Below are 11,107 nucleotides of genomic sequence, written 5' to 3' on the forward strand. Positions count from 1 at the left end.
ATAGTCGGAGAAGCTTACACTGAAGGGGAGATCTGATATGGAAGACGCTGGGTGATTGGTAGATTTGTGAAGCTACAGGACAGTTTCTGACACGGCTGGTTGACTGCAAACAGAAGATCATCACTTAAGAGGGAGTCTGTTGGTGCATGTTTTGTAACAGATGATCTTTCGTGTTTGTTAGAATTGAGAGCAACGGTCAAAGGGGAGACTGTTGGTGCATTTTGTGACCGTCGCTATGCAATTCTGACCAGCGGAACGCCACAGGCGAAGTTAGCACAACTTCGCCTTAGGCGAAGTTATCACAACTTCGCCTTAGGCGAAGTTAGCACAACTTCGCCTACTGAAACCCAGGCCCGTGAATGTTTGTCTATATATAGTTGTGTCTTGTTTAGTTTTAGGAATCTAGAAATCAGTGTGTGTTTGAGCAGCTTGTTTATTGAGAGAGAGTAAGAGACTAGAGTCGTGTGAGACGACCCGAGGTAGAGCTCACCTCGGGTCAGTCGTGTTTTCTGTTTTTGTTAGACGTGATTATTTTATATATGAATCTGCAGATTTGTTTATCCCGTTCTAGTATTTGTTTGTGTATTTGATCGTGTACGTGTTTGTGTTATTCGTCTGTACACCATAAACGAGTCTAGGAGGATTCCGCACTCCTAGACCTCGTGCGGATCTCGTATCGATCGGCGACGCCCCGGGGGGACTTCAAGACTCATCTCAAAGTGTTGAAATGTTTACGCCAAGGTTGTATAGCTTTCCTGGAAAACATGACTATAAAGAACCCTGATGAGAAATGCATAGAAGAAATTCCCATTGTACGTGAATACCTCGATGTCTTTCCTGACGATTTACCCGGATTACCACCGAACCGACAAGTTGAATTCCGCATAGACTTAATACCAGGATCAGCCCCTATTGCTAAGGCACCTTACCCGTTTGCACCCTCTGAAATGCAAGAATTATCCAACCAATTGCAGAAATTGTTAGATAAGGGTTTCATTCGTCCCAGTTATTCTCCTTGGGGAGCACCGGTATTGTTCGTAAAGAAGAAGGATGGAAGTTTTAGAATGTGCATTGATTACCGGGAATTAAACAAAGTTACCATCTAAAACCGATACCCTCTTCCACGAATAGATGACTTGTTTGACCAACTCCAAGGGGCAAACTATTTCTCGAAAATTGACCTTCGATCCGGTTACCACCAAGTTAAAATCCAAGAGGAAGACGTGTCTAAAACGGCGTTCTAAACTCGTTATGGCCACTACGAATTCTTAGTTATGCCGTTCGGACTGACTAATGCTCCCGCAGTTTTCATGGACCTTATGAATCGAGTTTGTAAACCTTACCTCGACAAATTCGTTATCGTGTTTATTGATGACATTTTGATATATTCGAAAACCAAGGAGGAACACGAGCAGCATTTACGAACTATTTTGAAGATGTTGAGGCAGGAAGAGTTGTATGCCAAGCTGTCAAAGTGTGAATTTTGGCTACAAGAAGTACAATTTCTAGGGCACGTTGTTAACCGACACGGTATCCATGTAGACCCATGTAAGATTGAAGCCATCAAAAATTGGCAAGCCCCAAAGTCACCGAAAGAAATCCGCTAATTTTTGGGTTTAGCTGGGTATTATCGACGCTTTACTGCTAACTTTTCGAGCATAGCCCAACCTTTAACCCTTTTGACTCAAAAAGATCGTGCTTATGTATGGGGAGAAGATCAAGAAGCGGCTTTTCAATTGCTAAAACATAAACTATGCCAAGCCTCAATACTGAGTCTTCCAGAGGAAACTGATGATCTGGTAGTTTATTGCGACGCGTCCCAGAAAGGGTTGGGATGCGTACTAATGTAAAGAAACAAAGTCATAGCATACGCTTCACGACAGTTAAAGGTGCACGAGAAGAATTATACCACCCATGATTTGGAACTGGGCGCGGTTATTTTCGCACTTAAGATCTGGAGGCACTATTTTTATGGCACCAAACGTACAGTATACACCGACCACAAGAGCCTACAAAATATTTTCGACCAGAAAGAACTAAACATGAGGCAGAGGAGATGGGTAGAGCTGTTGAACGATTATGACTATGAGATTCGAAACCATCCGGGCAAGGCTAATATAGTAGCAGATGCTTTGAGCAGAAAAGACAGGATCAAACCACTACGGGTCCGAGCACTTGGAATGATCGTCCAAACCAGTCTCACCGAACAAATTCGTATTGCTCAAAACGAAGCTCTGAAAGGAGATCACTTGGAAAATGAAAACTTGCATGGAACCGAACAAAATTTTGAAGAAAGAACTGGCGAAATTCTATACAACAAAAACCAAGTTTGGATTCCCACTTTCAGTAATCTGCATGATTTGATCATGGACGAAGCCCATAAGTCCAAATACTCCATTCATCCTGGAACGGATAAGATGTACAAGGACTTGAAGGAGTATTATTGGTGGCCCGGTATGAAGAAGGATATAGCCACATACGTCAGTAAATGTTTAACTTGTGCGAGGGTTAAGGCTGAATATCAAAAACCTTCGGGAATGTTGCACCAACCGGAAATACCACAATGGAAATGGGAACAAATTACCATGGATTTTGTAACACACCTCCCCAAAACTTCCCGAGGAAACGATGCAATATGGGTGATATTTGACCGATTAACCAAGTCTGCACACTTCCTTCCAATTCGAACCACGGTCACAACCGAAAAACTTGCTCACATCTACATCAATGAAATCGTATCCCGACACGGCGTACCCGTTTCAATTATTTCTGATTGCGATAGCCATTTCACCTCTCGTTTCTGGCAAGCCGTACAAGAAGCTTTGGGAACCCGAATTAACCTAAGTACCGCCTACCATCCCCAAACCGATGGTCAATCTGAGCGAACCATTCAAACCTTAGAAGATTTGCTTTGCGCTTGTGTACTAGACTTCGGTGGAAACTGGGATCAACATCTTCCACTAGTTGAATTCTCATACAATAACAGCTATCACAGGAGCATTCAAGCGGCACTGTATGAAGCGCTGTAAGGACGGAAATGTAGATCACCTTTGTGCTGGACTGAGGTTGGAGATACCCAAATTACACGATCTGACTTGATTCAAGAAACCACCGACAAAATCCGTAAAATCACAAGCAAATTGAAAATCGCCCTAGATCGACAGAAAAGCTACGCTGATGTTCGTAGAAAGCCGTTAAACTTTGAAATAGGCGACAAAGTTTTTCTGAAAGTATCCCCGTGGAAAAGCTTCATTCGATTCGGAAAAACTGGTAAACTAGCCCCGCGATACATTGGGCCATATGAAGTCATTTCTAAGATAGGTCTGGTAGCTTACCGACTGAAACTTCCTGTGGAGTTGAGTTCTATTCACGGTGTCTTTCACGTTTCGAACCTGAAAAAGTGTCTTACTGACGAAACCGAAATCGTGCCATTAAAAGACTTAAACATAAACGAAAAACTGAATTTTGTTGAAGAACCGGTGGAAATATTAGAGGGAAAAATAAAACAATTAAGACACAACAAAATCTCTCTAGTGAAAGTTCGGTGGAATTCGCAAAGGGGACCCGAATTCACGTGGGAACGGAAATCTGAATTCAAAAAGAAATACCCGCACCAGTTTCCAAACAAGGACAAAGTTGAATAATCAAATTTCGGGGACGAAATTTTCTAACGGGGAGGAGAATGTGACATTTGAGCCAAAACAAGGTACACCTCAGTACGTATATACCGATTAAGCAAATAAACGCCTTTTACCTAACAAACGAACGATTAACCGAACGGGTCGGGTTATGACCCAGATATCTCTATGGGCCATCCATAAATGATATACGATCTATACAAGCTAAAACATTAGAAATATGACCTTAGTTTGATAGCAAACAAGTTAAACGAAAACATGCTCGTTTAACTACCCGCTATAGATTTAAACGCGAAAGATAGTTACAAACCAAGCATTGTATCATCCGTTAAGCCGAAAAAGACTTACCAAACACTTATTTGAAATGTTTTAAGCGATCCGTGAAAATATTTTTGATTTTTACAAATATATAGTATGTTTTTATAATTTTACACAAAACTAGCCGAAAAACACTCGTTTTCGCGCTGTTTAACGCACCCGATAAGTTTTTCGCGCCAAAAACCGAACCCGAACTAAATTTGGACCGGGCTTTTCGTATTTGGGCTTGAGAAACCAGATTATTGGGCCAAAACAGCCCATCTTGGGCCCAATCTTTCTTCCGGCCGCAGCCCACCCCCACCCCCATTCTTTTATAAAACTTGTTTTACAAGCTTGGTTATTCATTTTAGTTGATAAAAATTGAGGTCCAAGCAGCTCTAAACCTGAAATTCCAGAAAACCTTCAAACCCTAAGGTAAGGGGCTTAAATAGGTAGCTTTTATGCTTGTTTAAACTTGTTTAATACCATAAAAACATGTCTTGGTTACTAAAAATCATTCCTAACCGTGTAAAAATCCTAAAAATGGTCCATAAACATGTTTTAATCATAAACACGGTGAGGAACCAGTTTTGATAGGTTTTTTGGCCATAAACACGGATTAAAGGGTTGAAACGGCGTTTTTACGGTTCAAAAGTTCGTTTTTGTGCACTAGCCGAAACCCTAAGTTAAGGGCTGTTATGTTGACGAAAAATTTCTTGGTTTGTGATATAGGACTTGTACCTAGCTTACTTAGAAGCACAAGAACCTGAAAAATTGATTAAAAAAAGTCGAAAACGAGCCAAACCCGCTAAGGTAATGCCGAAACACTCGCTTACGGGCTATTTAGGCTAAGGTTGTGATGTGCATATTTTTAGGACTTGAAATTTTTCAGGGACATCAGGGACCATGTCAATAAGTCCCTGTTCAAATTTGGTAATTTTTCGACCATCCGAGAATATTTGGCGAATTTATTACCGAATTGGGACGTTTATTTGGGAAAAATAGCTAAAATACTTCAAAAATTATAAATTTTTCTGGGAACTCAGATTTGATGTACTTTGATCGCATATGAATTTTGGAATCATTTGGAGAAGTTTAAAGGTGTTTTGTTTATTTGCGTTCGTTTGAATTTTAACAGCCGAATTTGGGCCGAAAAGAATATTGCACGAGCTTTTTTACATTCTGGAATTGATACAGATTGATTTGGGACATGATTTGAGCATTCAGGAATTTTTATGGAATTTTTGGAAATTGTTTGGGGTAAACGGATGATTTTCAGGCGAAATATAGCTGATAAAATGAATTTTTATAAATTAATAAATCAGTAAATAAATTCCAGAAATATTTTTATAAAAATCTACATATTTTAATTGATAAGTGGTTAAATTTTCATAATTTAATGATTAAGGGTTAATTAATTATGCTAATCTGAATATTAAACAAATTTAGTTTTTATAAAAACCGGCAAGTTCGCGACTAGTGAATCTGTGGGAATATCAAAACACCAAGAGTGATCAAAAATCATATTTTTGGACTGATTAAGTAAAAATGAACTTTTCTATGAGAAACCTGTACAATCCGGGTGGATTGTGCGCGTTTCTTATTAAATCAAACTGAGTAAACGGAAACGGGCCCCGTGGCTAATCCGGGACCCCAGTATGTGATTTTTTTTAATAACTTAATCATTTTGTTAACCAATACATTTACCCAAGCTTATTTTCCCATAACTGTTTTCTGAACGCTTAAACGAACAACTTGGCCCAGCTGGGAAAACGGGAATTTGAGCCAAGTTCAGTTTTTAGTATTAGACATTGAACAACATCACAACCTAAGCCTATTGCCACTTTCTGGGCGTTCCAGCTACACCCAGATTAGTTATACAGCCCAGTTTAGTATTGAGATTATAATAATATTAAAATATTAATATTATTATAATATTGATTATAGGAACTACTAATAGCGGACCGAACAAACCACGAGTTGATACAGTACTGATTATCTACTAAACTGTGAGTTTCATGACCCCACTTTTAAACTGTTTTATGAACTTTTGGGATGAAAAGCATGTTTGATTACATATACATACCTGAAACATGTATTGATGTGAATTATCTAAGTGCTAACACACGAAAGTCCCCACGATCACAGTGATTAACTTCGAGCCGGTGGCTTATGAATAGTACTATTGGTTTGACAAACCCAAGCGGGGCCAGCACGGTTGCTGAGACATTATCCCGTTTGCACATGTCCATATTTATTTTTACAAACCAGCTATGTAGTGTTAGACATAGCTACCGGGGCATATTGTGGGCGGAAAGGTGCCACATTGGTTGATTGAGCTTTGGAAATGGAGGTACGCAGCACGAACAGTCCAGGCTTCACTGTAGCTTAGCATATTTACATCATATACATCATTTACATACATACATACTTATCTCATGATTACAAGTGCTGACTTGTGAATACTCATTACTGTTTTCTTGAAACTCGTGAAACTCACCAACTCTAGTAGTTGACCCATTTTAAACTGCTTTTCAGGTGTACCTAAATAGGAATGATTGGGTGATCTGTCACTTGCCTTAAGTGTGTGGTTGATGCTATGTGAATAGAAGCAAAGGCGTTAGTAGTAAGAACGTTTAGTTAATGAAATAGTTTTGTTTGTACCACCTAGACTGTAAAACAATGATAGAACGAAGAATGTAATATATTGTAAATTAGTTTGTAATGTTTCTTTATAAACAATGTGTTGATACCAAAGGTGTCTGTTACATTCCCGTTTTACGCTTCCGCATTGTGCTAGTCGGGGTGTAATAGTGCTACACCCCAAAACGTGTAAAGGTAAAAAGGGGTTATGAAAACTCACCTTTGAAATCGAAGCGGGAATAAAGATAAAACCGAAATGCGACAAAGGAACCGAAATGATTGAACTTCTCGAACTATATAAAAAAATAAATACCAACTTTTAAAGGCTAACTAACGGAAATAAAAGAAAACTTGTAAATATTTAGTTAACAGGATATTACATTTTTTTAATATGTTTTGTTAGCATTTTATGGCATTTTGTATTATAATATTATTTTTTTATCTTTATCGGTATTTTAATGATTTATGTTATTTAAATATTAAAACTAATGCTTTTAAAATTCTTATGGTATTTACAAGGTATGGATTTTATCTCGTAAAGTTAACTAGGATATTAAAATAAACCAATGAATTATACCCTAGCTTTAACGGTATTTTATTTACGGGAAAGAGAATTAAAAGTTTACGAAACAAGGTTTAGTGAATTAAATATAATGAATTAAAGGTCAATGAACTTTAAAGTTAATGAATTAAATCTAACGTAGTCGAAATTTGTAACTTCAATTTTTTGACGATTTAAAGTTAATAGCATAACGAAAATATAATTTAGTTTTTTTTATTGGTTTTAACGAAAGTCAGTTTTTATGTGAAATGTGATTATTACAAATTATATTTATTTTTATTTAATTTAAAATACTTTTATTGAATTTATTATTATTTTTATTTTAACTATTTAAAACATTTAGTTGGTTTTTATTAATATTAACTATATTATATATATATATATGATTAAAAGAAGGAAACATTGCACAGACCCGAGTTCGAACCCGGGTCTTGTGGCTGGCACTAACATGAACTAACCACTAGACCAAGTATAATTTGTGTTTTAGAATAGAAACTATTATATATAAAAAATATTAAGAAAAAAACTTCATTTTCAACATAAACAAACCCTAGATTCAATACTCCTATTCCGATCCATGTTCGTTTAATCTGAGTTAGGGGTTTCATTAGATAAAGGAAAACGACCAGAAACATATAAACAATTACCCGGTATGCTAAGGCTTGACGGTGAACGACGGTGGCCGGAGTAAACACTTTGCCGGATTAAATCGAGGTTACAGAGGGTATGTTAGATGGATTAAAGATTGGGATGAGTTTAGAAGCTTGTTTACGACCTTTTTATAGTGTAGATTAGAGTGTTTAGGTTTTAAATGATCGTTATTGAGGTTTGCATAATTTCCGGCCGGTTAGGGAAATTCCAGGTCAAAATTAACTGTTAAAATTCATTATTAGTTGATGATTAAGGTCATTAATGAGTTTGAAATACGTTACGAATCATTAATTGGGTCAATATGCGTCTTTAACGGGGTTTTAATGCCTCGCCAAAATATATCGCGGCTGGCTGGACGGTGGCAGGAATTACTTGAGGGTGACGGGTTGGGGGGGGCTGGGTAATTCTATAAAATATATTAATTTAATTCGTAATTACACTAACAGCCCTTTAACTTTAATACTTCTTTTAAATTATAATTAATAATATAGTTACATTTTGGACCTTCATGTTTCCTATTCTTTTAAAACATAAAATAAAATATAATTTACATTACAAACCTTTAACCTTATAAAAGATAAAGTTTGGATAAAATTTATAAACCTTTGAGATTTTCATAATAAGCCCGAATAGTTTGTAAATCGATTAAATAAATATTTTAGCATCTCGGAAGATCGTTAATTGAACCAAATTAATAGTACGAACGAACCTTAATCATAACTAAACGTGAATATTATATTAATGATGAACAAATAACGAAACTATATATCGAAACAACAAAACGAATCGGTTTAACAAATACGAGTATTAATTCGAATAAACGATTAACGAATGTCGCATACATACATGAAACGAACTTGAGATATATTAACAATATATACATACATACATATATGTATAAACAAAAACTGAAAATTCGGAACGGGTCGGGTTTTCGGGTTTGAAAAGTAACGAATGTTACAGGCGAAATGGCTACGTCAATTTATGGAAGATATTCCAATATGGCCAAAGCCTTTGTCGGCTATTTGCATACATTGTGACAGTCAATCAGCGATTGGGATAGCCCATAGCGTGATGTACAACGGCAAATAAAGGCATATTCGACGTAGACATAACACGATACGACAACTACTCACAACGGGTGTTATCACGATTGACTATGTGAAGTCAAAGGATAACATTTCAGACCCGTTAACAAAAGGCTTAAGCAAAGAGTTAGTTAACAAGTCGTCAAAAGGAATGGGACTAAAGCCCATGGGAAAAGGGTACATGAGGGAAACCTAACCTAGTTGATTGGAGATCCCAAGATTTAGGTTCAATAGGATAACTTAATCATGAAACCAAGGGTGGTCACTATGGGGGAGTACCCTAAACCAAACTAAAGGGTGTTACGTGTGAGCGTGTCCTAGTCCATTCCAATCAGTGACACATGTTGTAAGGATAAAAATAATAAAGGTTAATGATTTGTGGAAATCAACAAACCTATTGCTTTTAATGATTCGAGCAAGAATCACTTATGTGAGAGAGAACTAGGGTCGGTTTGAATGGATTTTGGGGCAAAAATCCTAGAGCTCTCACAGAACCAGGCTAGTGTTCTAGGACCATAATAGGACACGACAGTGAGGGGTTTGGCTAGACCAGGGAGAGTGTTGTGTGAAATGTGTTGTCGTCTACATAAATGGGGGTATGTTCAAAGACATTGTGTCTACACTCCGCTAGGAGGCTAAGTATGCTTCACAAAGGAAGGTTCAAAGGGTAACACCTACCTATCCTGCAATTTTCAACCATTGAATTGAATCTAAGAAACTTGCAGGTATGGATTTATCTCAATGTGAAAATGAATGAGTTTTGTTTTCACATGTGGGGGATTGTTGGAAAATATGTGGAAATGAATAAGTTTTGTTTTCACATGTGGGGGATTGTTGGAAAATTTTTGTGAAAAAAAATGTATGTTTAAACTTTGAATTATTTTATTCAAGGTTGTTAGTCAATAATCAAAGCCATTAAAATGTCCTTTAATCTGGTCAACCAAAATTAAAGTTTTGGTTAATGGTTCCTTTAATTTGGTCAAAAAATTAAAGTTTTGGTTAATAGTGATTGAAGTTTCAACTCATGTGGTTATGTTGAATGAGTTGTTTTTCAACTATAAATACCAAGGTTTTCCTTGGTTGAAAGACACACCAAATAAAACATTCTCTCTTGTGTTTTCTCCAACTTTCTCCTTAAAGAATTCCAACATTCTTGATCATCTTCATCATTTTCTTTAAGGTACTATTCGTGTGCTAGAGCCCTCCCCGGCAGTACGTATTGCTTAGGCCGTTGTACTCTAGGAAACAAAACGGGGAAAGACCCGGAAGTAGTTTTAAGGGCCCCATGTAAAACACGATCCTTGGCCACAAAGACTACGACACAATTCTTCTTCTACACCTTTCTTGCATTATTTTATTTCAATTGTATTGTAATTTTGATTTTTTCCGATGTAATTCGTATTGTAATTTACTTGCTTTCCTAGATAGGTTTGACTCCTTGTATTGTAATCATTTTATTAAAGTGTTTTTTTTATACGCGAACGGTTTCCTACACTTTCTGCTCGCAATTGCGTTCAACTTTAATGGAATTAGGGTGTGGGTGGGGTGCAAGCTCTGCTCGCTTAGAAATTGCTTAAAAATGTTCGTTTGATTGTGGCTGGGTTTGGAAATAGGTCGTTCGACTCAGTTCGGTTTGAAAACAAGACAAACACGAGCAAAGCCTCGATCGGTTTGGTTCGTTTTGCTCGAATTATGTTTTATTTATTAATTAAATATATAATCTTTATGTCTATATATAAAAATATACTATTTTCTTGAAGTTTTTAAAATTACACTCTTCTATGTTGACTTCAAAGATCAAATTTAAATGATAGTCGCTCATTTTATATATGTGTTTCTTTTTAACTTTGAGTTTTAAATGTTTTAGGAGTTAAGTGTCACTTTAGTACATGTGGTTTGTTCAAGTACGCAACTTTATTACCGATTTAGAATTTGTTGCAAATGGCTACTTCACGTTTATAAAACTTGCCATTTTAGTACCATTTTCTAACCCCGTCTATTTTTGTTCGTTAAGTCAGGGGTAAACAAGTAATTTCATTTATTTTATTTACAAAAGACATTAGGTTGAAGAATATGAATTAAAATCTAAACTCCTTTGAAAGTAGAAGGACCTTTGTGCAATTTCAAAAAATTATAAAATCCCAACCACGTTCCTTACTTCCTTTCCCGTCTTTCCTTTCCGATCATATCCACCGCCGGCGAGCTTGGTTAGCTTTTCCGGCCAACTC

This window comes from Bidens hawaiensis, unplaced genomic scaffold (genome assembly GCF_021521415.1).
Source record: "Bidens hawaiensis isolate Kalapana, Puna unplaced genomic scaffold, B.hawaiensis_p1.1 tig00005168_1, whole genome shotgun sequence".
NCBI lineage: Eukaryota > Viridiplantae > Streptophyta > Magnoliopsida > Asterales > Asteraceae > Bidens > Bidens hawaiensis.